Genomic DNA, 26862 nt, shown 5'->3' with positions numbered 1-26862 from the left:
TATGAGTATCTGTATACAGTTACAGTTACTGTTTCAGTGAGTGGTAATTGGATTACAGTTACTTTGTTGAAATAAATGGATTACATGGTGGTATTTTCCTGTTTTCATATATTTATTTTTTTCTTTTTTTAGTAATTCCACTCATTGCTGGACACTAAACCAGGACTAAAACCAAGTCTAAACTAGATCTAAACCAGGTCTAAACCAGGACTAAAACCAGGTCTAACCTAGATCTAAACCAGGTCTAAAACAGGACTAAATCAGGACTAAAACAGGACTAAACCAGGTCTAAACTAGATCTAAACCAGGTCTAAACTAGGACTAAAACAGGACTAAACCAGGTCTAAATCAGGACTAAACCAAGTCTAAACCAGGACTACACCAGGACTAAAACCAGGTCTAAACTAGATCTAAACCAGGTCTAAACTAGGACTAAAACAGGACTAAACCAGGTCTAAACCAGGACTACACCAGGACTAAAACCAGGTCTAAACTAGATCTAAACCAGGTCTAAAACAGGACTAAATCAGGACTAAATCAGAACTAAAACAGGACTAAACCAGGATTTAACAGGACTAAATCACGCTGCGTGGACGTGTTTCCTCGTCTTCTATCAATAATATTTTTAATCAGCAAATCAAGTAATCCAAAGTATTCAGATTACATTACTCACTTTAAGTAATTTAATGGATTACGTTACAAACTACATTCTGGGGTATGTAATCTGTAATCTGTAGGGGATTACATTTTAAAACACTGATTGTATTGTACTGTATTACATCATAACTTTATTCCAACAGTATTGATGCAGATCTTTGTTTTAACTCTCCTCATCTGTATTAAGAAATATTTTTGTCCTACAGAAGTTGTCGCGTTAAACAGTGAGCGACAGAAACAGTGACCTACTTTCTGTGCACATACGGTTTATTGTGAATAGAGCTGCCTTAATAATACCGTATTTTCCGGGCTATTAGACGCATCAAAAAACGACCGCGCGCCCACAATCCAGAGCCCCCCATACACGAGTCCACTCGGGTGTCCCAGTACGACTTCAGTAAAATACAAAGCCGCACCACCCACAAACAGTGTTGGGAAGATGACTTTTAAAATGTAATCCCCTACAGATTACAGATTACATCCCCCAAAATGTAGTTTGTAACGTAATCCATTAAATTACTTAAAGTGAGTAATGTAATCTGAATACTTTGGATTACTTGATTTTCTGTAGAGAAGCAAAGACTCGGATATCTTCACATAAGATGTTTCGTCTGCTAAAAGACAATAAAAAGCCCAGACTTTCCTTAACCGTAGTCCTAGTTTTAATCCTGGTTTAGTCCTGGTTTAGATCTAGGTTAGACCTGGTTTTAATCCTGGTTTAGTCCTGGTTTAGATCTAGGTTAGACCTGGTTTTAATCCTGGTTTAGATCTAGTTTAGACCTGGTTTAGACCTGGTTTTAATCCTGGTTTAGTCCTGGTTTAGATGTAGGTTAGACCTGGTTTTAGTCCTGGTTTAGACCTGGTTTAGATCTAGGTTAGACCTGGTTTTAGTCCTGGTTTAGTCCTGGTTTAGACCTGGTTTTAATCCTGGTTTAGTCCTGGTTTAGATGTAGGTTAGACCTGTTTTAGTCCTGGTTTACCTTTAGTCCTGGTTTAGACTGGTTTAGTTGGTTTAGACCTGGTTTTAGTCCTGGTTTAGTCCTGGTTTAGATCTAGGTTAGACCTGGTTTTAGTCCTGGTTTAGACCTGGTTTAGATCTAGGTTAGACCTGGTTTTAGTCCTGGTTTAGACCTGGGTTCAGTTCTGGATCAATCCTGATTTAGTCCTGGTTTAGTCCTGGTTTAGATCTAGGTTAGACCTGGTTTTAGTCCTGGTTTAGTGTCCAGCAATGAGTGGAATTACTAAAAAAAAAAGAAAAAAAAAAAAAAAAGAAAACAGGAAAATACTGCCATGTAATCCATTTATTTCAACAAAGTAACTGTAATCCAATTACCACTCACTGAAACAGTAACTGTAACTGAATACAGTTACTCATAATTTGTACTCTGATTACGTAACTCGGGTACATGTAATCTGTTACTCCCCGACACTGGTCATGAGGAGCAGTTTCACACACGTAGAATCTGTAAGTGTTGATGTTTGTTAGATCTGAGGTGAAGCAAGTCTGAGTCTAAAGTCTGAGTCTGAGTCTAAAGTCTGAGTCTAAAGTCTGAGTCTAAAGTCTGAGTCTAAAGTCTGAGTCTGAGTCTGAGTCTGAGTCTAAAGTCTGAGTCTGAGTCTAAAGTCTGAGTCTAAAGTCTGAGTCTAAAGTCTGAGTCTAAAGTCTGAGTCTGAGTCAGTCTGAGTCTGAGTCTGAGTCTGAGTCTGAGTCTGAGTCTGAGTCTAAAGTCTGAGTCTGAGTCTGAGTCTGAGTCTGAGTCTAAGTCTGAGTCTGAGTCTGAGTCTGTCTAAAGTCTAGTCTGAGTCTGAGTCTGAGTCTAAGTCTGAGTCTGAGTCTGAGTCTGAGTCTGAGTCTGAGTCTGAGTCTGAGTCTAAGTCTGAGTCTGAGTCTAAGTCTAAGTCTGAGTCTGAGTCTAAAGTCTGAGTCTGAGTCTGAGTCTGAGTCACACCGACAGTATTTGTTGCACCAAACGGTCCATTCGAACCAAAAGTGGTTAGTTCGGTTCGTTTGCGTTGGTGTGAAAGCGTCAATCGGACTCGGACCCGAACCAAATCAAGCGGACCGAGACCGCAAAAAAGAGGTGGTCTCGGTTCGCTTGAATCCACCAAATGACCAACTTTGGTGCGGTTCCTCTGGTGTGAACGTGAAACCCGGGTCAAACCATAGACAGTATGGACAAACGGACTATTCGAAATGCATCATGGGAGGGACAACGCGTCTCCTCTGCTGAAATGACGCTGTACGACTCCAGCGCAGTAACAGATTGTTGTCCAGACGCAGCCGCGATTCATTTTCGAATCATTTTACCAACAATGGCCAATACAGAGAATGAAACACACGAAGATCAGAGCAAGTCAGTGTGCGAACGTGTGGCTCCAGAGTGAGTCAAAACTGGGGGTGCGTCTCCCTGTTCGGGACCTACACGCACAGAGACGACCCGGTGTTCCCCTGATCACACAGCAACAACATTTGTTATTTTAGCTTTAATTAACCAAATAATTTTATGGCAATAGGCAATCGCCCATTCAATTGATACAACTTAAAAAAGTCAATGCTTTTAGCCTAGTGTGAGAAATACAGTCGGACTAGATCCAAACCAGAGTCCCGAACCAGCGGGGACAGCTCCGGTCAGGCCGGGCTCAGAGGAGCTGGAGCGGGGAGCCTCGACCTGAGGAAGCGGTTTCCCCGGGAAGAACCAAATGCGCGGAGAACGGACGCTCAGAACAACATATAACAAACCAAACTGGACTCACGCTTCTGTCCGGATGCTGCACCACCGCGGAACCAGCCAAGGTTCTTGAGCGCGGAGGACAGGAGCAGCGCCCGGACCTGTAGTCCACAGCGCATTCTCTTTCCCGCACGGAACCAACGCGCAGACGAACGTAACCCGCTCAGACCCAGTCATTGTGCACTGGTCTTGCTCGCCACCGTTTGGAACCAGCACATGGAGGATGAAGCCTCCGGACCATCTGACCAACGAACTTGTAACAGACCAAGGACCAGACCCCAGCCCCGTCTGAGGAGCTGCGCGTCTGTGAGCGCTGCTGCTGTTACCCGAGCTCTGGGCTGATGCGGTGAGTTTGTACAAAGTTCTACATGTTGCTGTTTTATGAGTTCATGGTGATAATTTGAGATGAGGACGGCCCGTGGTATTAACAGGAACATCGGTGTTGATAACTGGAGTATCGCTGTTTTACCGGGGAAACAGAGACACGTGAATCGAACCAGTTTTGGTTCGTTTGCCGGTGTGAACGCGGACCACACTGGAGTGTATTTGCTAACATAATAACAATTTTATTGCCTGGTGCGGACCAAATAATCGAACTAGCGGAGTGAAAACGACCTGAGTCTAAAGTCTGAGTCTGAGTCTGAGTCTAAAGTCTGAGTCTGAGTCTGAGTCTAAAGTCTGAGTCTAAAGTCTGAGTCTGAGTCTGAGTCTGAGTCTAAAGTCTGAGTCTGAGTCTGAGTCTGAGTCTAAAGTCTGAGTCTGAGTCTGAGTCTAAAGTCTGAGTCTGAGTCTAAAAGTCTGAGTCTGAGTCTGAGTCTAAAGTCTGAGTCTGAGTCTGAGTCTGAGTCTGAGTCTGAGTCTGAGTCTAAGTCTGAGTCTGAGTCTGAGTCTGAGTCTGAGTCTGAGGTCGTTTTCACACCGCTAGTTCGATTATTTGGTTCGCACCAGGCAATAAAATTGTTATTATGTAGCAAATACACTCCAGTGTGTTCGCGTTCACACCGGCAAACGAACCAAAACTGGTTCGATTGACGTGTCTCTGTTTCCCGGTAAAACAGCGATACTCCAGTTATCAACACCGATGTTCCTGTTAATACCACGGGCCGTCCTCATCTCAAATTATCACCATGAACTCATAAAACAGCAACATGTAGAACTTTGTACAAACTCACCGCATCAGCCCAGAGTTCGGGTAACAACAGCAGCCAACAGCTCCTCAGGACGGGGCTGGGGTCTGGTCCTTGGTCTGTTACAAGTTCGTTGGTCAGATGGTCCGGAGGCTCTGTCCTCCATGTGCTGGTTCCAAACGGTGGCGAGCAAGACCAGTGCACAATGACTGGGTCTGAGCGGGTACGTTCGTCTGCGCGTTGGTTCCGTGCGGGAAAAGCGAGAATGCGCTGTGGACTACAGGTCCGGGCGCTGCTCCTGTTCTCCGCGCTCAAGAACCGCGGCTGGTTCCGAGGTGGTGCAGCATCCGGACAGAAGCGTGAGTCCAGTTTGGTTTGTTATATGTTGTTCTGAGCGTCCGTCCTCTGCGCATTTGGTTCTTCCTGGGGACGGGCTTCCTCAGGTCGAGGCTCCCCGCTCCAGCTCCTTTGAGCCCGGCCTGAACTGGAGCTGCCCCCGCTGGTTCGGGACTCTGGTTTGGATCTAGTCCGACTGTATTTCTCACACTAGGCTAAAAACAGGGACTTTTTTAAGTTGTATCAATTGAATGGGCGATTGCCTATTGCCATGAAATTATTTGGTTAATTAAAGCCTAAAATAACAAATGTTGGTTGCTGTGTGATCAGGGGGAACACCGGGTCGTCTCTGTGCGTGTAGGTCCCGAACAGGGGGACGCACCCCCAAGTTTTGACTCACTCTGGAGCCACACGTTCGCACACTGATACTTGCTCTGATCTTCGTGTGTTTCATTCTCTGTATTGGCCATTGTTGGTAAAATGATTCGAAAATGAATCGCGTCTGCGTCTGGACAACAATCTGTTACTGCGCTGGAGTCGTACAGCGTCATTTCAGGCAGAGGAGACGCGTGTCCCTCCCATGATGCATTTCGAATAGTCCGTTTGTCCATACTGTCTATGGTTTGGACCCGGGTTCGCGTTCACACCAGAGGAACCGCACCAAAGTTGGTCATTTGGTGCAGATTCAAGCGAACCGAGACCACCTCTTTTTTGCGGTCTCGGTCCGCTTGATTTGGTTCGGGTCCGAGTCCGATTGACGCTTTCACACCAACGCAAACGAACCGAACTAACCACTTTTGGTTCGAATGGACCGTTTGGTGCAACAAATACTGTCGGTGTGAAAACACCCTGAGTCTGATCTTAATGAGTCTGCAGAAGGTGAATGAACTTTAAACACACAGACAAAGCTGCTGTATCTTTTTTATTTTAAGACACAGCAGCACATGACGCTTCTGCTCGTGCTTTTTTAGTTCTCGTCCCTGAGAGGCAGAGTTGTGGATGAGTGCAGCTGTCCCACAGTGAGCAGGATGTTCGAGCGTCTCACCTCCCTGAGACAAACACACGGACAGTCTGCTTTAGACAGAACACCTTATGTTGTTGATTTGGTGGTTGTTTAAAGGTTGTATGGAGGATTTTTTTTGTTTTTTTTTTTGTTTCAAGTTGTCAATGATAGATTATAAAGATGCAGTAGCCTTGTAATTATGATGACCAAAAAAAAGAGAATAAAAATTCATCAACTCTGGACGTGGTGGGGCTAAACATTTGCCAATAGATAACGACACTGCCTCGTTATCTGTGAGCTGACAGGCTGTCAATCAAACTCCCTACGTTTCTAGTGTAACTGACTTGCCTGCGCCGCCGGTACGTGGTTTACGTACGACTGTCACGCAGTCCACAGACGCAAGACGCACAGACGCTGTTTACTCCACCAACGCAACAGTTCTTAGCGGCTTTTTTTGACCTATATCTTCCTCGCAGTTCGCACAAAGTTTGTTGCAATGGCGACAAGAATCCAGGAGCAGTTCGCCTCAAAAGAAAGTCCGTTTTTGAGTTCGCTGAAAGAAGAAGACAAGGGGAAAAGCAGCGAAGCCAAACTAAGGTGATTCTTGTAGATTCATTCCAGCGATGGCGCGACTGAAGCAGACGAAGGGTCTAAAGACTGACACACTGGTCCACAAATTACTCCTGGACAGGAAACTTCTGCTTATTATGAAAACGTACTTTATTTCCAAGAGCGAGACAAACGTTTTTCAGGACACGAAAGCGATATCCTATGTCTGAAAACGTCATTTTCAAGGCAAAGAAAGAGTCCGCTTGCTGCTGCGTGTTGTAGCTAGTTCATTCGCACTGAATCTCCGCGCACTCTTCTCTGCACCCCTTTCCTGCTCCTCCGTCCCCGCTGCCTGATGTCCGCTCCCCCCTGCTCCTCACTTCTCCGTCTTGCCTAACCAACACTGTAGTTAGTTGTTTACAAGTCATGTGCAGCGGCTGTAAACAAACCTGTTTCTGGCGTAAGGAGGAGGAGGGAGGAGGCGTTTCTACGTAGGAGCTGTAGGGGAGGGGGGGGGTTTCACTCATGCGCAACATTTGAAAAAGGACAAACAGTCGCTGGATTTCTCGTTCCTTGGAAAATCCTCTATACAACCTTTAAGTTCAAGTCCGAGTCCAATATTTCACCCAGATTTCTCGTCTGATTTGCAGTTTCGTGAAAGAGCAGAGAGGGGGCGCTGTCTTTCTCCGTCTCTGCTTCAGCTCTCGTCCGAGCAGAGCGCTGGTTGATCACAGGTCACAGCAAACGCTTTAAACATGATGCAATGCCGGCTCAAGCACATGCCCGGTGTGTGTCCGACAGTGTCAGGGAGTAACAGATTACATGTACCAGAGTTAAGTAATCAGAGTACAAATTAGGAGTAACTGTATTTGGTTACAGTTACTGTTTCAGTGAGTGGTGATTGGATTACAGTTACTTTGTTGAAATAAATGGATTTTCCTGTTTTCACATTTTGGGCTATTCCCCCCCGGGTAATTCCTAAATTAAACCAGAACTAAACCAGGTCTAAACCAGGTCTAAACCAGGATTAAAACCAGGATTAAAAACCAGGACTAAAACCAGGTCTAAAACCAGGTCTTAACCAGGATTAAAACAGGACTAAAAGCTAAAAGCAGGTCTAAACTAGATCTAAACCAGGTCTAAAACCAGGACTAAAACAAGGTCTAAACCAGGTTCTAAAACCAAAACTAAACCAGGACTAAAAGCAGGTCTAAAGCTAGATCTAAACCAGATCAAAAACCAGGACTAAAAACTCAGGACTAAAAAACCAGGGCTAAACCATGCTGCGTGGATGTGTCATTGAACATTCAAAATCCTGTCAGTGCATTTATTGTCGTCTCTTTTAAACAAAAGGTGCAGACATTCAGAAATAATCAGAACAGACTTCACAAGAACTGAACAGACACTGGAGTTGTGTGAAAGAAATGGGTCCAATCAAGTAGAAGTAAACAACAAGGCCATAAATTCAAGTTAATGCATCTGATATAAAAATGTATTGAACAGATACATATGTACTCTAGTTTAAAAACTGGTACAGAAAAAAGGTCAACAGTTTTCATTAAACTAGAGTACATATGTTTTTAAACAGACCATGTATGAAACATGGAACACAAATTATTTCCCAAATTTCAAAGACCTGAAAATCATGTAAATAAATGGATGTATTTCATCATATCTTGTGTTATTCCATCTTTGAACTGTTGATGAAGGTTCATGATTAAAAAAACAAAAGTATTTAAAATGATAAAAATTTGTTTGGAAGGACTGACATATTTTATAGAAATAGTTTCCTTTCATTTTGAAGTAATATTAAAGTATTCAGAAGAAAAAAGTTGACAAATGATGTAAAATCCTGCACCTTCTACTTGTTTGTACAATTTTCCCTCTGTTACTTTTCCCTCCGTTACCATGACCTTTCTTAATAAAAAATCTCATGAGTCAAAAAGTAAGAGGTTTTTCAACCTAATCTTGTACCATATGGTAGAAAACTATATGAAGCAAATATTCAAACCAGTTTGTTAAGGATATGTAAGTGAGAACCAAGAGTTATCACTGTTTGGATTTATTGCCCAAAAAGTGCTGCATATTTCATTCCCTCTGTTACCGACATGAGTTTTAAAAATTTTTGTCTTGAACTTGAAAGAATATCACAGGTTTAACTTGACCCTGTTGGAGTGTAACTCTTTCCTACATTCTGACACTTTACTTATTTCAATAGTTCCTCTAGTTTCTGAATAAGAGACATTTGAATGTCAAAAATCTGCCCCTGTTTCCCTCCGTTACCACTTGACTGGACCCAAAGGCAGAGAACAGGAACTGACAAATAAGGGTCAAAGGTCAATTTTGAGCTCAATATTTTTCAGGATATTTATTCCCATGATAAAGAAGCTCTCAAATACAAACAAAATGACATGAATTCATTTTTGACCAAACATGACGTTACTGCGTTCTGCCTTTGAAAGACAGAATAGGAGGAGACTTTGCCACACTGCAGAGCATCTAGTATTTTAAAATCTATACAAAATTTTCCCCATGTATTTCAGAAAAATGTGTCTAGTTCACTCTTAAGGAATAGCCTGATTCATCCGGCGGTTTCACTTTGTGGAAACCATCTGACCTCACAGCATTAGGATTCATTCACCCGACAGTAGGCATTTACTTTTTTTATTTAACCAATCTTTGCTATTTGGTCGTGACGTATATAATGCGCTAAATCCTGTAGGAAGAAGGGCAATAACGTCTTTCCCCTTGATAAAATTCATCAAACATTCTCTTTGTTCCAGCTTTAAATCCTCGATCTGGGGAATCGTTGCCAACACAGAATGTCTGTCTTCGTCTACATCCGTCTCAAGGCTTTGTTTACTGTCGTGCTGTTCCACAAAAGGGACCCAGACAAACACGACGAGTTTGACATCATGGCTTCAACTTCCAAGGTTTCTGCAAACGTTCTAGTGTATTCTGATTCCTGACCCAGTCACTGGAGAGAAATGAAATTGAGTGGAGACACTAGGTGGCGCCAACCTGAGTAACTAGGGAAAAGACTCAATACTCAATAATTCTTATACCACAATGCACTCTTTCACACAATAGAATGTCATTTTCAGCATTAAATGGTAGTTCTTTCTTTTCTGTTCCCATGTGTTTTATATGTGTGCAATAGTAGGTTCCATGATGGTCCATGTGTCTATACTAGTCTATGAGTGTGTATACATGCACATCAATAACCCAGTTATTAGCCATATCCCTGTTCTGTCAGTGTTCGTGTTACTGCGTTTACATGAGCACTGAGAAACAGGGACACTCATATCCGCGTGTACATGATCAAATGGAGTATCCCGGTTTCTTGACATAATCTTACAAATGCGCAGGTGCAAAAATTAACTTAAATCAATTTCATAAACCAGGAAAAATACAAACCGTGAGCTCCTTTAGCATAAGAAGCTAAGGAGCTACGAGATCTCCCACAATCCACTGTGCAGATTCTTCATTAAAATCTTCTGCATAAATAAACTCAACTTTACAACATATAAACCATAAACACTATAGACACATCAGCCCGTTTGATCAGATCATTCAGCTCTGATCACATTTGTTTACGTTTTACAGAAACGAAACTTAAGACCGTTTGGCTAATTAGCATAAACTGTTAGCGGCGATAAAAACAACTCGCTCCTTGCGCCGCTGATGTGATCAGTTTCTTTTGGACTAAATGACACGACTCTGTGGATTATGTGTGTTATTTCTGTGACAGAAGAGGTGCTAATGATGGTGAGTGTGTTCTGTGCGTATAGAGTATAGGAGATAGTTCATGTTTTAGCTTTTCAGCGTCACACGAGTGCAGATTGTACATGTGCAGGTTTAGCGCAGCTCTTAATTTTACAGTCATTTCACTCGTTTGGTCACTTTATTTATGTTGGTCAATTTATTTATGTCGCTACTGTTGTGGTGAAAGGCTGGAAAGTGTCTTTTGGACGCATGCGCACTCAACTTTATGTTGCAGTAACCGGGATACTGCGTTTACATGCCACAAGTATCCTGGTTACTATCGGAATAAACCAGCTACAGTAACACGGTTTATAATAACCGGGTTACTGAAACCGGGTTACTGCGTTTACATGCACCATCAAGAAACCGGGATACTCAAAAAACCCGATCATAACCGGGTTATTGATGTGCATGTAAACGCACTCTATGTCTTCTACTTGTTCTGATACAGCTCCAGATCATTCTAAAGACATTCAGGAAAGCTTCATTTGTGTCGTCTGTTGTGTTGTTTTACTACTCATTAGTGTCTGATTTTCAATACTTCATATACACCAAGTCATTTAATCGAAATATGAATCTGTCATTTTCAGTCCTACTTTAGTTTGTTGGTTGATGGGGTCAGAAAGATTCCAAACTCAAAGTCCCCACCTCCCTCCAGATGTGCACAGGGCGTCTGAGTGAAAGTCACAGCTCTTGTTTACCTTTGGCTCCGGCAGGTCCCGGGCTCCAGCCTGCGCTCGGAGCTCCTGTGTTAGATTTGGGGCTAATGGTGCGTGTAATACGACTCCTCTCTGCTGATGTGACGCTCATTCACTGCTCCTCCAATCGCTGGAGACATTTCTCACACGTCTCTATGAGTCCACGGCCAGGGACGTGACCACTGTGTGTGTGGACACATGGACACAGCTGCTTCAGTGAGACACACACGAGGAGCAGGTCTTTTTTGAGGCCAGCTGACGTGCATCATGGGTAAAATGTGTATTTGGGGACTGCAGGTGTATTTTTCATCATGTCCCTCCTCCAGATCACCTGCAGTGCTTTTACTTTCACTAAACCTGCACATTTAAAAGCCCTCGAGGTGTCTCACACTGTCTTAAAAACCTGACAAACAGAACTAGTTCAGGGGCTACAGAGCCCACAGGTCTGCAGAACACGTCATAAACCTGGCCCTCCACTTGACCCTGCAGCACCTGGACTCCACGGGAACCAAGACCAGACTCCTGTTTGTGGACATCAGCTCTGTGTTCAGCACCATCCTCTGCTCTGCTCCAGGACACACTGCCTCTGCTCTGCCCCTCTCCACCTGCAGGGGGAGCACTGACATCCAGATGGTGCAGCTGGTACGGTCTCGGACATTTGGACATCAGCACATGATCATAAGCCACTCCCCTTGGGCATAAGCCACTCCCCTTGGGCATAAGCCACTCCCCTTGGGCATAAGCCACTCCTCTTGGGCATAAGCCACTCCCCTTGGGCATAAGCCACTCCCCTTGGGCATAAGCCACTCCCCTTAAGGCCGAATGATAGTTCTGCGTTGACTAATCGCACACTGCCACCGTCGCCATTGAAAATAATACTTTATAAACTATTAATAGACTTTAGAGAAAAGTGTTAAATTTAAAGTGCAGCATCTCATCCACATTATCCATGGAAACTGTCGTCCATAAATAATGACATCCAGTCCACAAAACCGTGCTGTTCATCCAGTTTGATAGTAGTTCTGGGGTGAGGGGTGAAGCTGCAGACTGGTGATAGACTCGACTTCCTACATTCTGCCAGGAAGTATATCCAGTCTTTTTTTTATTTAAAAATCCTGTATCTGAAGTTTTGCACCACATTTCTCAAATAATAATAACAGTTCTGACTTGGATCCAAACTAGAAGTGCAGAGTCTGATCTTTGAACACTCAAGAGTCTCAGAGTGAGTGGTTTTACTGTAGACAGGAAACAGTTGATGTGATCTCGCTCACAACTTTCTATCCTGTGGTCTGCAGACAGATCCCACTGCAGTCATCTAGTCTCAGAAGATTCTCCTCTGTCTGTGGTTTGGGCTTTTTGTTGCACGTTTAAAAAACATTTAAGAACAAAACTGTCGTGTGTGGCGGCCTTAAGCTGTTTTGAATTTTACATTTCAAATGTCTCATCTCACTGATGTGTCCGAGTCCAGTTTTGTGATCAAACCTGAAAACACAACGCAAAAAAACACAACACAAAAAAACACAACGCAAAAAAACACAACGCAAAAAAAACGCAAAAAAACCCACAACGCAAAAAAAACCACAACGCAAAAAAACACAACGCAAAAAAACCTACAACGCAAAAAAACACAACGCAAAAAAACACAACGCAAAAAAACACAACGCAAAAAAAACACAACGCAAAAAAACACAACGCAAAAAAACACAACGCAAAAAAACACAACGCAAAAAAACACAACGCAAAAAAACACAACGCAAAAAAACAGGGGTCCCACTCTTTCTCACTGATTAAATTTCAAAACATTTCCATGACTTTTTCATGACCTAAAGTGAATTTTCCATGACTTTACAGCACCTACATGTGTAGAATTGATCAGACTTTTAGGGCTAAATATGAAACGTTAACTCTTTCCACTCACCTTATGGTTTGGGATTATAGTTTTTGAACATTCAAAATCCTGTCATTGCATTTATTGTCGTCTCTTTTAAACAAAAGGTGCAGACATTCAGAAATAATCAGAACAGACTCACGAGAACTGAACAGAACACTGGAGTTGTGTGAAAGAAATGGGCCCAATCAAGTAGAAGTAAACAACAAGGCCAAAAATTCAAGTTAATGCATCTGATATAAAAATGTATTGAACAGATACATATGTACTCTAGTTTATGAAACTGTTGACCTTTTTTCTGTACCATTTTTGGTTCTAAAGTTCCATATGTTTTAAACAGACCATGTATGAAACATGGAACAAAAATTATTTCCCAAATTTCAAAGACCTGCAAATCATGTAAATAAATGGATGTATTTCATCATATCTTGTGTTATTCCATCTTTGAACTGTTGATGAAGGGACATGATTTAAAAAAAAAAAAAAGTATTTAAAATGATAAAAATTTTCTTGGAAGGACTGACATATTTTATAGAAATAGTTTCCTTTCATTTTGAAGTAATATTAAAGTATTTGGAAGGAAAAAGCGACAAATGATGTAAAATCCTGCACCTTCTACTTGTTTGCACAATTTTCCCTCCGTTACTTTTCCCTCCGTTACCATGAACTTTCTTAATAAAAAATCTCATGAGTCAAAAAGTAAGAGGTTTTTCAACCTAATCTTGTACCATATGGTAGAAAACTATATGAAGCAAATATTCAAACCAGTTTGTTAAGGATATGTAAGTGAGAACCAAGAGTTATCACTGTTTGGATTTATTGCCCAAAAAGTGCTGCATATTTCATTCCCTCCGTTACCGACATGAGTTTTTAAAATTTTTTGTCAACAACTTGAAAGAATATCACAGGTTTAACTTGACCCTGTTGGAGTGTAACTCTTTCCTACATTCTGATACTTTACTTATTTCAATAGTTCCTCTAGTTTCTGAATAAGAGACATTTGAATGTCAAAAATCTGCCCCTGTTTCCCTCCGTTACCACTTGACCAGACCCAGATATTAAAATTCCATGACTTTTCCAAAACTTTCATTGAATTTACAAAATTCCATGCCTTTTCCAGGATTTCCATGACCGTGGGAACCCTGACACACACACACACACACACACACACACACAAAAGCGCAAAACACAACAGAGTGAGAGTTTGTTTGTTGAGTGTGAAGTCGGACGCCTTCAGTTCAAAGTCACTGGGAAACAGCAGCAGCAGCTCACAGGCTCTTTAACCTCTGCCTCTCCCCTCCTCCCTCCCTCCATCCCTCCATCCCTCCATCCCTCTTTCCTCCTCTCTCTTTCTCCCTCTCCTGCCTCTTTCTTCCGTATCTCCCTTCTCTCTCTGCCCCTCTACACCCCTTCTCTCCTCTTTCTTTCCCCCTCTCTCTCTCTCTCTCCCCTCCTTCTCTGCCACATTTTTGTCTCCCCCTCTCCCCTCTCTCACTCCTCTCTCTTTCTCTCCTCTCTGCCCCGTATTTCCTCCTCTCTCTCTGTCCCCCCGTCTTTCCCTTCTATTTCTCTCTCCTCTTCATCTCTTCTTTCCTCTCTCTCTCTCTCCACTTGTCCCCTTTTTTGCTCTCTCTCTCCTCTCTGGCCCTTCTTTGCTCCCTCTTTCCTCTTTGTCCCTTATTTCCTCCTCTCTCTCTCTCTTCTCTCGCTCTCTCTTCTCTGTCTTTCCTCTCTCTCTTTCTTCTCTCTGCTCCTTCTTTCCTCTCTCTCTCTTCTTTCCTCTCTCTCTCTCTGCTCTCTCTCTCTCTCTCTCTCTCTCTCTCTCTTCTCTGTCTTTTTTCCTCTCTCTCTTCTCTCTGTCCCTTCTTTTCTCTCTCTCTTCCTTCTCTCTGCTCTTTCTCTCTCTCTCTCTTCTCCTTCTTTCCCCTCTCTCTCTCTCTCTCTCTTCTTTCTTCTTTCTTTCCTCTCTCTCTCTCTCTACTCTCTGTCCCTTCTTTTCTCCTCCCTTTCCTCTCTGCCCTCTTTTTATGCCATCTCTCTCCTCTCTGTCCCTTCTTCTCTCTCTCTCTAACTGTCTCTCCTCCCTCTTTCTTCCATATCTCCCTTCTCTCTCTGCCCCTCTACACCCCTTCTCTCCTCCTTCTTTCCCTCTCTCTCTCTCTCCTCCTTCTCTGCCACATTTTTCTCCCCCTCTCTCACTCCTCTCTCTCCTTTCTCTCTCGCTCCCCTCACTCTCTCCTGCTCCTTCTCTTTCCTTCATTTTTGTCTCCCCTTTTTTGTCCTTCCTCTTCTCTCTCTCTCTCTTCTCTGCTCCTTCTTTTCTCTTTCTCTCTTCTCTGTCTTTTTTCCTCTCTCTCTTCTCTCTGTCCATTCTTTTCTCTCTATCTCTCCTTTCTGCCCCTCCTTTCTCTCTCTTCCTTCTCTCTGCTCCTTCTTTCCTCTCTCTCTCTCCTCTCTGTCCCTTTTTTCCCTCTCTCTCTCCTCTCCTTCTCTGCCACATTTTTTCTCCCCCTCTCCCTTTCTCTCTCGCTCCCCTCACTCTCTCCTGCTCCTTCTCTTTCCTTCATTTTTGTCTCCCCTTGTTTGTCCTTCCTCTTCTCTTCTCTCTCCCACTGACTCCTTTCTTCCCCCCCATGTCTCCCTCCTCCCTCTGTTCTGCTCTCTCTCCCTCCTCCCTCCCTCCCTCCCTCGCTCCCTCGCTCCCTCTCTCCCTTTTCGTGGCGATGACAAGCTGACAACTCCATCCATCTCACTTGCCCCGCGGACAGCACACGGCCACCGCGCCGATCAATAACACTCACAATTAGATCGTCTCCTGGGCCCCGGGCGAGGGCAGGGGCCACGGACGGAGCCACGGAGCGAGGGAAGGGAGGAGGAGAGACGGAGAGGAGGGAGAGAGAGAGAGAGAGAGAGTGGGTGAGAAGGGGCAAAGAGGAGGAAGAGAGAGAAAGGAGAGAGAGAGAGAGAGAAAAGAAGAGCCAAAAGAGGAGAGAGAAGAAAGACTGAGCAGAGAGGAAAGAGACGGGGTTAAAAAAAAGGGGGGGGCAGAGAGGAGAGAGAGAGAGAGAGAGAGAGAGAGAGAGAAAATAAAGGGCAGAGAGGAGAGAGATGACAGAAGGAGCAGAGAAGAGAGAGAGAGAGGAAAGAAGGAGCAGAGACGAAAGAGACGGGGTAAAAAAGAAAGGGGGCAGAGAGGAGGAAAGAGGGGACAGAGAGAGAGAAGAGAGAGAGAGAAGAGAGAGAGAGAAAGAAGGAGCAGAGAGAGCAAAAGGGGGCAGAGAGAGAGAAATAGAGGGGAAAGAAGGGGGGAGAGAGGAGAGAAAAGAGAGAGGAGGCGAGAAATAGCAGAGAGAGAGAGAGAGAGAGAGGAAAGATGTGGCAGAGAGAGAGAGGAGAAGAAAAGGGGCAGAGAGGAGAGGGAAAGAAAGGAGGAGAGAAGGGACAGGGTTCTGGAAAGAGGGAGAGAGAGAGAGAGAGTGATGTAGACGTCTCTTTCTCCTTCCCCCTCTCTCTTTATTCTCTCTTTATTCTCTCTTTCTCTCTCTCCCCTAGTAGGATTTTAAACCCAGAAGTTTTTCAAAAAGATTATTCAAGTAAATGTAAAAACTGCCATCTGCTTTTTTTGTATCAGCATGAGGCTTCATCTAATCCTCAGACACAACTATTTAACGCAACCAAATTCATTTTCAACAATTTTAGTAAAATGTAAAGTCTTGAAAAAAAAAAGTGACATCTGTGGTGTACGGGTCAAAATGACCCGGCAGAGAATAGTGGACTGTTTTGATCACTTACAAGCTGAAGGCGCTCTGTGGATAAATATGGTCAGTGTGCCCCACAACACACACATAACACACATGCACAACGCACGCACGCACACACAACACACACACACACACACGCACACACACACACAACAAACACACCACACCCACACACCCACGCACACACACCAACACACAACAACACACACGCACGCAGCCACACACACACACGGCACACACACACGCACACCAACAACAACACATACCCACCACCACGCAACACACACACACACCACACCACACACCACACAACGCCACATCACACACAACCCACCACACACACACAAAAAGGTCGTCTTCAACCACGTGAACCTTCTCTTCTTGCGCACATTATGCATTTTGAATCTAAATAAACCTTGTCATAATATAACGGGTTTTAGTGAAGATATATCAGCTGTATCTGTTGCAGCTCGTCAACATGAGCAGGTTCACTGTTTATGAGGCGCTGATTTCAGATTTGGTCATTGAAAGTGAAGATGAGGAAGATGTATCTGAGGATGAAGGATGAGGCACAGACTGAATTAAAAGAAGTGGACTAAGTGAGTGTGACGTCACCCACACGTTGGCGACCGCTCAAATGAATCACGGTTACAGAGTGAATCTAGACCAGGTTATATGTTATGAATAGGATTTTTTTGGACGGACAAAACAGCCAAAAAAAAAAAAATAAAATCTGGATCATGTGTCGCGGTAATACGTGTATTTTAAGACCAAAATGACGAGGTTTCACAGCAGCAGTACAGAGAAGAAGCGAAGATCCTAACATAAGTCACTTGAGCCAGAGTCAAAGGAGCCGGAAGACGCCTCTGGAGAACTTTCTATTTGGAACACGGTGGCTACAGCGTTAGTTATGTCCTTCATATATAGGTCTGTGGATGAGGATGAGGTTCAGTATGACCCTGAACAGAGACATGTGGTGAGGAGAACCAGACGTCACAAAGACTGAAAGGAACGTCTTCAAGTCAAGAAAAAGTGACAGTTTATGGCACCAAGCCTCTTCACACCCAATATAATTATACTTTATTAATATAAATCTAATTTTATATTTATATAAATAATTATGTTATAGTATAATTATATAATATTACAAATTTTACACTATAGGAATATAATTAGTGAATTTATCAGTTTTTGTAATAAAAACGAGTGGTATATTTAGATAAAAGGTCTGTGCAGCCAAAAAACTAAAAAAAAATAAAATGTTTCCATGGACATGAAACACTACTAAGTTAGTTATGAGGGGAAAAACCATATTGATGATATCTAGTGATTTTAAGTATTTTCAGCTGAGTTAAATCAACGGGTCAAATTTGACCCGGTTACACCTAAAGACGTGATGTAGCTTGTTTAAACTCTCTCTTTATAAAGTCAATAGTCTCTCTCTCTCTCTCTTTCTCCTCTCTCTCTCTCTCTCTCTCCTCTCTCTCTCCCATCTCTCTCTCTCCCTCTCTCTCTCTCTCTCTCTCTCTCTCTGCTCTCTCCTCTCTCCTCTCCTTCTCTCGTCTCTCTCTATCTCTCTCTCTCCTCCTTTTGCTCTCCCTCTCTCTCTCTCTCTCCCTCTCTCTCTCTCCTCTCTCTCCTCCCTCTCTCTCTCTCTCTCTCGTCTCTCTCTCTCCTCTCTCTCCTCTCTCTCCTCTCTCTCTCTCTTCTCTCTCTCTCTCTCTTCTCTCTCTTCTCTCTCTCTCTCTCTCTCTCTCTCTCTCTCTCTCCCTCTCTCTCTCTCTCTCTCTTCTCTCTCCCTCTCTCCTCTCTCTCTCCTCCCTTCTCTCCTCCCTCTCTCTCTCTCTTCTCTCTCTCTCTCTCTCTCTCTCTCACTCTCTCTCTCTCTCTCTCTCTCTCTCTCCTCTCTCTCTCTCTCTCCTCTCTCTCTCTCTCTCTCTCTCTCTCGGTGTGCGTCGCTCCTGACTAACGGTCGTCTCCGAGGAGCAGATGACATTTGGTGTCTGTGTCCGACTCGGAGGCCGGTGACAGGAGGCTCCTCAGGAAGTGAAGTGCAAACTCGCTCATGTTTTATTCACGCCGCGTCGCTCCGGCTTTTTACACACACACAAAATGATGTTTCTAAATGACAATTTCTTAAGTTGATACGGTTCGACCGACGGCGCAGATCCGCAGCCGCTCGGAATGCAAAAGACGTCCGGACCGAAAGAGAAAAAAAAAAAAATAGAAAAGAAGGATTTTAACAGTACGTTTTCCTTTTAAAGGTTGTATAGAGGATTTTCCAAGGAACGAGAAATCCAGCCACTGTTTGTCCTTTTTCAAATGTTGCGCATGTGTGAAACCACCTCCCCTCCCCTACAGCTCCTACGGAGAAACACCTCCTCCCTCCTCCTCCTTACGCCAGAAACAGGTTTGTTTACAGCCGGTGCTGCACATGACTTGTAAACAACTAACTACAGTGTTGGTTAGACAAGACGGAGAAGTGAGGAGCAGGGGGAAGAGCGGATCGGGCAGCGGGGAGAGGAGCAGGAAAGGGGTGCAGAGAAGAGTGCGCGGAGATTCAGTGCGAATGAACTAGCTACAACACGCAGCAGCAAGTGGACTCTTTCTTTGCCTTGAAAATGACGTTTTCAGACATAGGATATCGCTTTCGTGTCCTGAAAAACGTTTGTCTAGCTCTTGGAAATAAAGTACGTTTTCATAATAAGCAGAAGTTTCCTGTCCAGGAGTAATTTGTGGACCAGTGCTTCAGTCTTTAGACCCTGCGTCTGCTTCAGTCGCGCCATCGCTGGAATGAATCTTCAAGAATCACCTTGGTTTGGCTTCGCTGCTTTTCCCCTTGTCTTCTTCTTTCAGCGACCTCAAAAACGGACTTTCTTTTGCGGCGAACTGCTCCTGGATTCTTGTCGCCCATTGCAACAAACTTTGTGCGAACTGCGAGGAAGATATAGGTCAAAAAAAGCCGCTAAGAACTGTTTTGCGTTGGTGGAGTAAAACAGCGTCTGTGCGTCTTGCGTCTGTGGACTACGTGACAGTCGTACGTAAACCACGTACCGGCGGCGCAGGCAAGTCAGTTACACTAGAAACGTAGGGAGTTTGATTGACAGCCTGTCAGCTCACAGATAACGAGGCAGTGTCGTTATCTATTGGCAAATGTTTAGCCCCACCACGTCCAGAGTTGATGAATTTTTATTCTCTTTTTTTTGGTCATCATAATTACAAGGCGACTGCATTCTATAATCTATCATTGACAATTTGAAACAAAAAAAAATCCTCCATACAACCTTTAAATGTCCAACGCTGCAAAAAAGCTGAACATATAAAGCACAGGTGTCAAACATACGGCCCAGGGGCCAGATCCGGCCCTCCAAGACCTTTAATCTGGCCCTTAGCTGATTTTCTACTAAAATATTTGAATTGTATTTTCTATTAGAATCTTGTTAATTTTCTGTGGTGTTTATCACAGCAGCGTCTCCAGCGTCTCCAGCGTCTCTTTTTTTTTTTTTTTTCCAACTTTGTTTATTGAACATTTTAAACATTAACAACCAAACAGACAGAGTGCACTTGAATAATACCATGATAGACATGACAGTAGAGAGGACACCCCCTCCCCCGCCCCCCCGCCCCCTCCCCCCGGCCAAACAATCCAAAATAAAATTTAAAATAAAACAAATAATAAAAAATAAAATAGTAATAATACTAATACCAATAATGATTAAGCAAATATAATTGATAGTAGTAAATAAATTAAATATGAATAATTATTAATAAATTGATTAATTAGTTATCAATTATTAGTTATTATTAAAAAATAAATAACTGATTTAAAAATCAATTAAAAAGTAAGAGGTAGGGATGCGAAAGAAGAAAAGGAGCCCATAGAGGTGAAAAACATGGGAAAGGAAGAAGGAACAGAGAGAAGAGTTATTTTCTATATTTGAGACATCGTCCAGATCCTGAGGAAGAGTCAAAGAGTCGATGTGATGTAAAAAGGAGTCCCAGGCAGCATGGAATAATTTAACTGAGCCTCTGAGTGAGAACCTCAGTTTTTCAAGTTTAAGACTTCACGAACCCAGCGAAGACGTGTCGGGGGATGGGGAAGTTTCCAATTAAGTAAAATCAGCGTCTCCAGCGTCTCTGTACGTGGCCCCTCCCACCAGAGCAGCACAAATGAAGACTTGTCTCTTTCCAAACGCTCTTAAAGGACGATCGTTTTGACTGTTGACCGTGACACCCTCATCAGAAAAATGTCCAACATGAGAAAAGTGGAGCCGAGTGCAGGATTTTACAACAAAAATTGACTTATTCCTGTTTACATACAAGTTCAAGTTAAAACATTGTGATGAAACTGCATTTTTCTTATAGTTTCAGGTTGTTCATAATATTATAATATTTTGTAAAAGAAAGAGTTCATCAATTAAAAAAGATTTCTGTAATAGATTTATGTTTCTCTGCACAAATATTTGAACTTATTGTTATTTTTGGGGTTTTTATGACATGAGTTTTCTGATCCGGACACTTTGGGATCAAAGTCGGTTGGATTACGACCCTCGGACCAAAATGAGTTTGACCCCCCTGATATAAAGACTCACATGTATCAGAAAATGACTTCAAAATAGTAAAATGATCTGCAGCTGCATGGACACATCATTTGCAGTGTTGGGAAGGTGACTTTTAAAATGTAATCCCCTACAGATTACAGATTACACACCCCAAAATGTAGTTTGTAACGTAATCCATTAAATTACTTAAAGTGAGTAATGTAATCTGAATACTTTGGATTACTTGATTTGCTTATAAGATGAGTTTTGTCTGCTAAAAGGAAAATAAAAAGATCACATCTGCTCATCTTTACTCCTGTTAAATCCTGTTTTAGTCCTGGGGTTAGTCCTGGTTTTAGACCTGGTTTTAGTCCTGTTCCTTTTAGTCCTGGTTTAGTCCTGGTTTTAGTCCTGGTTTTAGTCCTGGTTTAGTCCTGGTTTAGTCCTGGTTTTAGTCCTGGTTTAGTCCTGGTTTTAGTCCTGGTTTAGTCCTGTTTAGTCCTGGTTTAGTCCTGGTTTTAGTCTGTTTTAGTCTGGTTTAGTCCTGGTTTTAGTCCTGGTTTAGTCCTGGTTTAGACCTGGTTTTAGTCCTGTTTTAGATCTAGTTTAGTCCTGGTTTAGTTTCCAGCAATGAGTGGAATTACCGAAAAAAAAAAAAAAAAAAAAAAAAACATATATAAATAAATAAATAAAAATTAAAATAAACATAATATGAAAACAGGAAAATACCGCTGTGTAATCCAATTTATTTCAACAAAGTAACTGTAATCCAATTACCACTCACTGAAAGAGTAACTGTAACTCGAATACAGTTACTCATAATTTGTACTCTGATTACGTAACTCTGGTACATGTAATCTGTTACTCCCCAACACTGACAATAATTCATGTACAATTAGAAATCAAAGATCAAAAATATAATCTGCGTTAAAGACTTGTCAAGAGAGTTAAGTTTTAGAGGAACAGTGAATAATCCAAATCATCATTAAGGCTCGGATGTCGTGTGTATAAACGACTTTTTGGACAGAAAATACTTAATTTAGGGCCTTAGCTACAAAAGTGCAAAAGTCCAAGTTTGTAAGTAAACTAAAAATATCCTTACTGCCTCAAAACAAAAACAAAAAAACAAGTGCAATGTCCCCATGACTTTCCTGGTGTCAGTCATGGAAACAGCTGGTGTCAGGTCCAGGACACAGAGACACATCACTTCTTGCATTTTCCATGGGGTTTATTACGTTTGGATTTGGACATTTGGACTGAGATAAACCTGAAAATAAAAAAGAAGGAAGCAAGGGATGCGCAATTACACAGACCAAGATGTGTAATTTTCCATTTATCTGAGAAATAACTGCACTTAGAGCGACTTTTTCAATTGTTCTGAAAACAGACGCTCAGAACATCGACCATTTTGACTCACTACACTCTTTGGCAAAGTTTGGCCCAATCAAAAGCGCATGCGTTTGGCGGAAAACTTACCCTGCATTATCCTTTGGAATTCGGTTTTCTGAGGAAGTTGCCTAGCGACACGTGTGACACGCTCCTTTTCCTGGGACTCGGACCTCGGTGGAAAAAAGTAGACGGAGCAAGGATTCCGACTCAGAATCCAAGTTGACTGCACCCACTGTGACGTGTAAATATGAAGTGTTTTCATTGTGTCTGGACACTTTGGTGGTTTAAATGATAATTTCACTCATATCGCTGCAATATCTTGTCGCGATCGTATCACTGCCTGTGGGTTTGGGAGTCTGTGTTGTGGTGAGGCCAATATTGAACAAATACTTGATTTAACGGGTGTTAATGTCTATAAGGTTGCTAAGGGGACACGCAAAACATAACAACAACAAGGCTTCAAGCTCGGACGTGACGTCAAATCCGAGGTCCAAGCGCGCCATCTGTAAGGGAAAGTTCCTGTTGAACACTCTTTCCCTATAATTCCAGAAGTATGCTTCGAAAGCTCTCTCAACTCTCAGCTTTTCAAGGAAAGTTTCTGTCTTTTATGGTTGGAAAGTTCTGCACGGTTATTTAAAACATATTCCCAGGTATTATATCTGGGCCCGGTCAAGTAGAAGTAAACAACAAGGCCAAAAATTCAAGTTAATGCATCTGATATAAAAATGTATTGAACAGATACATATGTACTCTAGTTTATCAAACTGTTGACCTTTTTTCTGTACCATTTTTGGTTCTAAAGTTCCATATGTTTTAAACAGACCATGTATGAAACATGGAACAAAAATTATTTCCCAAATTTCAAAGACCTGAAAATCATGTAAATAAATGGATGTATTTCATCATATCTTGTGTTATTCCATCTTTGAACTGTTGATGAAGGGACATGATTTAAAAAAAAAAAAAAGTATTTAAAATGATAAAAATTTGCTTGGAAGGACTGACATATTTTATAGAAATAGTTTCCTTTCATTTTGAAGTAATATTAAAGTATTCAGAAGAAAAAAGCAACAAATTATGTAAAATCCTGCACCTTCTACTTGTTTGCACAATTTTCCCTCCGTTACTTTTCCCTCCGTTACCATGACCTTTCTTAATAAAAAATCTCATTACTCAAAAAGTAAGAGGTTTTTCAACCTAATCTTGTACCATATGGTAGAAAACTATATGAAGCAAATATTCAAACCAGTTTGTTAAGGATATGTAAGTGAGAACCAAGAGTTATCACTGTTTGGATTTATTGCCCAAAAAGTGCTGCATATTTCATTCCCTCCGTTACCGACATGAGTTTTTAAATTTTTTGTCAACAACTTGAAAGAATATCACAGGTTTAACTTGACCCTGTTGGAGTGTAACTCTTTCCTACATTCTGATACTTTACTTATTTCAATAGTTCCTCTAGTTTCTGAATAAGAGACATTTGAATGTCAAAAATCTGCCCCTGTTTCCCTCCGTTACCACTTGACTGGACTCATATGATACCGTCGGTCTGGAAGAGTTCAAAACACTGTGGAGCACTTCCTGAATTACCACATGACATCACAAGAGTTTTCTATTCAAGCGAAGAACCTAAATGTGCAGGGTTTGTGTGTTAAACATGTGAATGAAACAAAACACAACTCCAGGTCTGTTTGCGATGAGGAAACATTAGAACAGATCTGAAAACAGGGTAAAAATGGGCTTTCAGTTTGTTCAAATGAGTCTCTAGTCCCAACACTAGTTCTAGCGTCCATCTGTATCTGGGCATCTGTCTGCTCTCACCTCTCAGCAACAAGCTCTAAGTTCTATTCCCAACCAGGACCTTTCCAGACATGATTGTGACCAGATAGTTGGTAATGATAAAATTGTGAAACAAGTGCATAATTAAGGAACACTGTTATGCACTTAGGACTAATGTGAGCCAGTATAGTCACATTTTCTTTTGTGTTTTGATCATTTTTAAGCAGCTTTTCTGTATTTTACCTTTAAAAAAAAGCCAATGTATGCCTTTCTTTACTGTTGGCAGGGATCAAATTGGTCAAAAATAGGGACATCTGGGACATTTCTTGTATAAAACTGGGACAAATCAGTAGTTTTGTATAAATCTGCTGGGACAGGAGACACAGGGCTCAAAACTGGGACTGTCTCGGGTAAAACGTCTGGCCACACTACATCCATGTCCATTCCCTTGTCTGCACACCGTTGCTTAATTATACGGCTAATTAGGTGACCGCTTCAGACAGAGCAGTGCCCAGGGAAACATACAAAATGGGTTAACGCAGCACATTTTCAGGAGCCTGCGATCGATGTGAGCGTTCATGGTGCTGTTTAGGAGTTAGATTTTCAACAAAAAGGTGAGAGTGACTAACTGTAAAAACTGTTGACGAATGCAGTTTAGATTTTGGCTGTGAAGTTATTTGAGAGAGACTTGTTTAACAGCACAAATCAGATCAACTGTTGTATCCATTTTGTAGAAACAAAAGCTTATAACCTGACTTTAAATTAATCGATTGGTTTTAGAAATGTCTCATATGAAGCTAAAACCCTCCCAAATTATGCTCAATAAACTAAAATAAATTTGCTTCACTGAAGAAAGATTAATCATTTAATGAACACAGAAAGGTCAAATTTTTGGCAAGACAAAAGTTTTGTCGCCTACAGAAAATTGAACAAATAATTTACTTCAAATACAAAAATATGTTGCATAACGTCAGTGAATGAAGTCGTGGTGCTGTGAGATCCATATTTAATATCTTGTATGACTCCATGAGCTTGAAGGACGCATCCATGCGGTTCAACAATGATTCATACAATTTGTTGATGAAGTCATCAGGAATAGCAAAGAAAGCGTCTTACAGCCTCCCAGAGTTCATCAAGAGTCTTTGGTTTTGCCTTCCATGCTTCCTCTTTCATTCTACCCCAGACCTGCTCAATGATGTTCATGTCTGGTGACTGGGCTGGCCAGTCCTGGAGCACCTTGATCTTCTTCACCTTGAGAAACTCTGATGTAGAGATAGAAGTATGTGATGGAGCACATCCTGCTGCAAAATTTGACCCCTTTTATGGTTGGGAATGTAAGAGGAGCTAATACTTCTTGATATTTTAGGTTATTGATATTTGCCTTCCACCCTGCAAATGTCTCGCACACCCCCAGACTGGATGGAACCAGACCGCCACCAAACTTAACTGTTTTCTGGGTGAATCTTGGATCCATGCGGCTCCAGTTGGTCTCCTGCAATATTTGCGGCGGCTGTGATGTAATTCAACCGAGGATTCATCTGAGAAATCCACCTTCTGCCATTTTTCCAGTGTCCATCCTTTTATCAGGCTGTGGGCCTTGGCAAATGCCACACGGTTTTTTAATTGCCTTTTGTTTAGTGCTGGTTTCTGTGCACTGATTCGACCATGGAGGCCATTTCCAGACAGAATTCTACAAACTGTTGTGGTTGACACAGGGACTTGAGGTGACCAGGCCTGGTGGAGTCTGCTGCAGTGGAAAAGGGGCCTTGGATTTTTGAATCAACAAACTGTCCTCCAGAGCAGTTGTCTTGCGGCGTCTGCCGGACCTGGGCTTGTCAAAAACATCTCCAGTCATTTCAGATCTTTTTCTTATTCTTTGTACTTGACGCTGAGACACATTGAAGGTGTCACCACCTCAGCAGTGGATCTGGTCTTCAGCCTCTTGATAATTAAGGCTTTGGTCTCAGGGTGGATCTTAGGCTTGTTGTCAGAGGTCAAGTTGCAGTTGATGTGAAGGTCTGGTTCTGCTGGGTTCTTTTTATACACACCCACTAATTGATTGATCAGTAACTGATCACAGGTGAGGCTGTAATCTAGGATTGGGTGCATCATATGACAAGGCCACAAGACTTTTGTCTTGCCAAAATCTGACCTTTCTGTGTTCATTAAATGATCAATCTTTCTTCAGTGAAGCAAATTTATTTTAGTATATTGAGCATAATTTGGGAGGGTTTTAGCTTCATATGAGACATTTCTAAAACCAATCGATTAATTTAAAGTCAAGTTATAAGCTTTTGTTTCTACAAAATGGATAAGAGACAAGACTTTTGTCAGGGACTGTACATGGAAAACGCATTAAATCGTCTTTATTTAATTCTGCTCAGCGTCTGGAGGTGGGGAAGGTTCTGATTGGACAGAGACACAAATGTATTTAAGTCGACAGGAAGAACACACACACTTCAGCTGCTACTGGCTTTTCTGTTGTCTCGGTTTGTCGTTACGCCACAGACACAAACACGATCCAAACTTTTTCCTTTCTCCTGTGGTCACCTCCAAGCCCGTCCTGACGGTGAGTCCTGTTTCAGTCCTGGTTTAGTCCTGGTTTAGTCTTGGTTCAGTCCGTGGCGTAGGCAGCGCAAA

This window comes from Boleophthalmus pectinirostris, unplaced genomic scaffold (genome assembly GCF_026225935.1).
Source record: "Boleophthalmus pectinirostris isolate CB_2022bp ecotype Guang Dong unplaced genomic scaffold, ASM2622593v1 HiC_scaffold_12, whole genome shotgun sequence".
NCBI lineage: Eukaryota > Metazoa > Chordata > Actinopteri > Gobiiformes > Gobiidae > Boleophthalmus > Boleophthalmus pectinirostris.
The sequence above is the reverse complement of the archived record's forward strand: the minus strand, read 5'-3'. Positions refer to the sequence as shown.